Source organism: Pelophylax lessonae, assembly GCF_965119305.1.
Source record: "Pelophylax lessonae genome assembly, chromosome: 3".
NCBI lineage: Eukaryota > Metazoa > Chordata > Amphibia > Anura > Ranidae > Pelophylax > Pelophylax lessonae.
This window is the reverse complement of record NC_138770.1, coordinates 470,929,546-470,935,545: the sequence shown is the minus strand read 5'-3', so window position 1 is coordinate 470,935,545 and position 6,000 is coordinate 470,929,546.

Below are 6,000 nucleotides of genomic sequence, written 5' to 3'. Positions count from 1 at the left end.
GCATCCGCACTCCATCTCTGCCCCATTCCTGCCTGTACACCAGCCAGCAGCACCCCGCAATTTCGCGGAAACGAAAGGAGGAGAAGGGACCCAAAAAACGTACTGCATTCTTCCCGCTGCCGCCCCGGTGGACAAGATTGCGCTGGCGGTCCGGGCCTTGCCGCCTCGGAGAAATCGCGGGGACATTACACAGACCTCCCGGAGGACAATCCCTGACAGGTACCTTCTCCCCCCACACATCAGCACCCACCAGCCCCTCCTGCTGCAGCCCAGCCAAATCCAGAATGCGGCTGAATCACAAGACCCAGGCCTCAGAGGTAGGCCACAATGCAGACCACCCACTGCAAGCAGTACTAGAAAAGTCCCCTATAGCTGCATTTCCTACCACTAACCAGCCTATACTAGACACAGCTCTGAAGGAGATGCTGCTCTCTCTCCACACCTCCTTGCAAGTAGATGTGGTGGCACTCACCAGACAATTCACTTGAGAAGTTCATTCTCTGGGGGACAGGGTTCATAATATTGAAACATCCATGTCAGACGTTGTAACCACCGTTAACGATCTGGTAGAAGCCCATGAAGAAAACTTAAGTCACAGGCTGGCCTTTGGGGTGTGCGCGCCGTGCGGCCATCACAGCTCGCACATGATCAGGCCGCACAGCGGGAGGTATGCAGCGACCGCGGCCTGGACAGGGTGAACACAGGCCGCAGCATCCGCTTACCTCCCGCTGTGCGGCTGTGCCTCGGTCTCCTATTGCTCCAGGGCTGAGCTGTGTATGTCTAACACAGCTCAGTCTTCGATCCGCCGCCACTGACAGATCACCTCCTCTCCAGGGACGCCAGAGGAGAGATTGTCAGCTCCTCCTCCTCCCGCCCCTTCTCTTCCTCCTCCTCGTGATGAGCCTCTGCACTAAGGTAAGTAAGCTCTCTCCTGCATCAAATGTAAGGGGGGGCTCTGTGTGGGGGTCTCTCATGTAAGGGGGGGTTCTGTGTGGGGGGTCTCTCATGTAAGGGGGGGCTCTGTGTGGGGGACTCTAATGTAAGGGGGGCAATGTGTGGGGGGACTCTTATGTAAGGGGGGCTTTGTGTGGGGGGTCTCTTATGTAAGGGGGGCTTTGTGTGGGGGTCTCATGTAAGGGGGGCTCTGTGTGGGGGTCTCTTATGTAAGGGGGGCTTTGTGCGGGGGTCTCTTATGTAAGGGGGGCCTCTTATGTAAGGGGGGTCTCTCATGTAAGGGGGGGCTCTTATGTAAGGGGGGCTTTGTGTGGGGGGTCTATTATGTAAGGGGGGCTTTGTGTGTGGGGTCTCTCATGTAAGGGGGCTCTGTGTGTGGGGTCTCTTATGTAAGGGGGGCTTTGTGTGGGGGTCTCTTATGTAAGGGGGGCTTTGTGTGGGGGTCTCTGATGTAAGGGAGGCTCTGATGTAAGGGGGGGCTTTGTATGGGGGGGTCTCTGATGTAAGGGGGGGCTCTGTGTGGGGGGGTCTCTGATGTAAGGGGGAGCTTTGCGTGGGGGGTCTCTAATTTAAGGGGGGCTCTGATGTAAGGGGGGGCTTTGTGTGGGTGGTCTCTGATGTAAGGGGGGCTTTGTGTGAGGAGTCTGATGTAAGGGGGGCTTTGTGTGGGGGGTCTCTGATGTAAGGGGGGCTCTGTGTGAGGGGTCTCTGATGTAAGGGGGGCTCGGTGTGGGGGGTCTCTGATGTAAAGGATGCTTTGTGTGGGGGGTCTCTGATGTAAGGGGGGCTATGATGTGGGGGCTCTTTGATGTAAGGGGAGCTTTGTGTGGAGGGCTCTGATGTAAGGGGACTTTGTGGGGGTCTCTGATGTAAGGGGAGCTCTGATGTAAGGGGGTTCTGATGTAAGGGGAGCTTTGTGTGGGGGTCTCCGATGTAACGGGGGCTCTGTTTGGGGGGTCTCTGATGTAAGGGGGGCTATGTGTGGGGGGGGCTCAGATGTAAGGGGGGCACTGTGTGGGGGTCTCTGATATAAGGGGGCTCTGTGTTGGGGGTCTATGATATAAGGGGGGCGTCTGTGAGGGTCTATGATGTAAGGAGTTCTCTGTAGGGGGTCTCTGATGTAAGGGGGGCCTCTTATGTAAGGGGGGTCTCATGTAAGGGGGGGCTCTGTGTGGGGGGTCTCTTATGTAAGGGGGGCTTTGTGTGGGGGTCTCATGTAAGGGGGGCTCTGTGTGGGGGGTCTATTATGTAAGGGGGGCTTTGTGTGTGGGGTCTCATGTAAGGGGGCTCTGTGTGGGGGTCTCTTATGTAAGGGGGGCTTTGTGTGGGGGTCTCTGATTTAAGGGAGGCTCTGATGTAAGGGGGGGGCTTTGTATGGGGGTCTCTGATGTAAGGGGGGGCTCTGTGTGGGGGGTTTCTGATGTAAGGGGGAGCTTTGCGTGGGGGGTCTCTAATTTAAGGGGGGCTCTGTGTGGGGGGTCTCTGATGTAAGGGGGGGCTTTGTGTGGGTGGTCTCTGATGTAAGGGGAGCTTTGTGTGAGGGGTCTCTGATGTAAGGGGGGCTTTGTGTGGGGGGTCTCTGATGTAAGGGGGGCTCTGTGTGAGGGGTCTCTGATCTAAGGGGGGCTCTGTGTGGGGGGTCTCTGATGTAAAGGGGGCTTTGTGTGGGGGGTCTCTGATGTAAGGGGGGCTGTGTGGGGGGGCTATGATGTGGGGGCTCTTTGATGTAAGGGGAGCTTTGTGTGGAGGGCTCTGATGTAAGGGGGCTTTGTGGGGGGTCTCTGATTTAAGGGGAGCTCTGATGTAAGGGGGTTCTGATGTAAGGGGAGCTTTGTGTGGGGGTCTCCGATGTAACGGGGGCTCTGTTTGGGGGGGCTCAGATGTAAGGGGGGCACTGTGTGGGGGTTTCTGATATAAGGGGGCTCTGTGTTGGGGGTCTATGATATAAGGGGGGCGTCTGTGAGGGTCTATGATGTAAGGGGTGCTCTGCGGGGGTGTCTGATGTAAGGGGGGTCTCTCATGTAAGGGGGGGCTCTGTGTGGGGGGTCTCTTATGTAAGGGGGGCTTTGTGTGGGGGTCTCTCATGTAAGGGGGGCTCTGTGTGGGGGGTCTATTATGTAAGGGGGGCTTTGTGTTTGGGGTCTCTCATGTAAGGGGGCTCTGTGTGGGGGGTCTTATGTAAGGGGGCTTTGTGTGGGGGTCTCTGATGTAAGGGAGGCTCTGATGTAAGGGGGGGGCTTTGTATGGGGGGTCTCTGATGTAAGGGGGGCTCTGATGCAAGGGGGGCACTGTGTGGGGGTCTCTGATATAAGGGGGCTCTGTGTTGGGGGTCTATGATATAAGGGGGCGTCTGTGAGGGTCTATGATGTAAGGGGTGCTCTGCGGGGGGTCTCTGATGTAAGGGGGGCTCCGTGGGGGGGTGGCTAAAGAAAGGGGGGTCTCTAATGTAAAGGGGGCAAATTCCCCAGTGATTTTCTGTTACTGGTTCATTTCTACCAAACAAAAGAAGCTATTCTTTCCAAATCCAGAGCCACAACTTAGCTCCCTGAACCATACGCTGGCATCCAAAATTTTGCAGACTTGTCCAAGCGCACCCTGGACCTCAGGAGACCGCTATCTACGTTCACAAAGGCGCTAAGGAATCACAATCTCCCCTACAAATGGAAACATCTGTCCAAGATCATAGTGAAGAAAAACGGCCTCTCACATTCCATCACTTCGCTAGACAAAGGCCTGAGTCTGCTAAACTCATGGGGTATAATCCCCGAACCTGCTCCCCCCCATAGGGACGAAAAAATCACCAGGAAGACTGCCGCAACTGTGGCACAATGTTCCACCTCGCAGCAGGAGGGACACCTAAGCCTATGACATGGCGATCACCCTATCAACCTATGGAGGATCTTGCCCCAAGGGATTACAGTTAGCCGAGTACCGGATTGCCGGCTTGGCTGAGAACTTTAAAACCCCTACAGAAGGAGTAGGCTAGAATGCCAGCTACCTCCATCCTGTTTATGTGTTATCTGTTTGTCTGTCATGTTCCTTGTTTTTGCTCATCTTTCCCACTCCAGGTTCGTACAGTACACACCTTTCGCGGAAAAGTGTTCATCACCATTGCCACTCATTTTCACCTTTATCATAGAAGCCATTACGCTCGCATTGAATCGCTGCCATCCACAGACTTCTCTCTACCCTACCGTAACTACAGGCTACGTGAGTAGCCCCAAAGCACGTCGACTTACCCACACCATGCACGTTAAGGTACTTTCAATTAATGCTAGTGGACTAAACCATCCGGCAAAGCGAGCATCCCTTTGCTGAACTGCTGCCATGCACTCTTGCCAAATTATATGCGCTCAAGAGACACACTTCCAAGGAGACCACACCCCTAAATGCACCCACAGAGACTTCCCCACCATTCTTACTGCCTCTGGCAACAAGAAAAGGAAGGGGGTGCTAATTGCAATACAAGACCCTAGACTTTCAACTTTTTGACAGCATAGCCGATCCCAACGGCAGATTCCTCATACTGATATGCTCTGTAGAGGGCTACACTATGACACTGGTATCTATCTACACCCCCAATACCCACCAACTTAAGTTCCTCAACTGCACCATGAAAAAGATCAGATCAGTGCAGAAAGGGCCCCTATTGATATGCGGGGACTTCAATCTCCCAACTGACAGAACCATGGACACATTGGCTCGCAGCACAAGACACCAGTTCTCTCTACAGAACCTGCTACATCGCAACAAACTTTTCGACGTGTGGAGATGCCACCACCCCTCCGTGAGGGAATATACCCACATCTCTGCTGCTCATAATACCTATTCTCGCATATATATGATTCTTGTTGACAAACTGTTACTGCAGAGGGCCATGGACACCGAGATAGCCCCTATAACCTGGTCAGACCATGCCCCTACCAGCATTTCACTATCGCTATCTAAGCACACCCCTCACAAAAACCGTGGCGAGCTAGAGCAGAAGTTCTAAAACCCAAAGACAATGTCCTACTCCTGAAGGGGGCAATATAACCCAATGGTTATGAAGATCAGGAACTATGTCCATCAATGAACGAAAGAGAAACAATATTTTTTACTTTCTGCTATAAAACATATCCAATAAAAAAAAGCAAATTTCTTCATCAGTTTAGGCCAATATGTATTCTGCTACATATTTTTGGTAAACAAAAATCCCAATAAGCGTATATTGAGTTGAGCAAAAGTTATAGCCTCTACAAACTTTAGGATATATTTATGGAATTTCTATTTTTTTTTTTACTAGTAATGGCGGTGATCAGCAATTTTTAGTGGGACTGCGAATTTGTGGCAGACAAATATGACACTAAGTGACACTCTTTGGGGACCAGTGACAAGAATACAGTGATCAGTGCTAAAAAAAAAAATACACTGTCACTGTACTTATGACACTGGCAGGATAGGGGTTAACATCAGGGGCGATCAAAGAGTTAAGTGTGTTCCCTATGAGTGCTTTCTAATTGTGTGGGCAGTGGCCTAACTGGAGGAAGACCGAGATCATGGTTCCTGCTTAGCAGAAACACAAGATCTCCATCATACTCTGACACAACGGCAGTCTGCCTTGTTTACATAGGCAGACCGCCATTCTACCTCTGCTGCGAAAGGATCGGCGGGTCCCGATGGATTCGGACCCGCTCATTGGCTCCCTACAGGTACGTCGGTTCGTACAGGAGGGCCGCCCTGCTGCAGTATATTTTTGTGGGGGCGATCCTTAAGTGGTAATTAAGTATATGTATTGGGGCAGTTCAATTGTTTTTTTTTTTTTTTTTTTTCTTGTATGTATGTACCCTACATATTTATTCAAAATCAAATCAAAATCCCTGTTTGCAGATGACTCAAAGCTACAGTATCTGGTGGAATAAAACCCTGCAAAAACAATCTCACATTTTTAACTAATCTGAATGCACTGTTTGATCAAGCAAACACATCACAATTGAGGTTAAAGGACGATAAAGCATGACAGCCAGGGATCTAGCAACAAATTAGGCTTAAAGATGTTAAAGCATG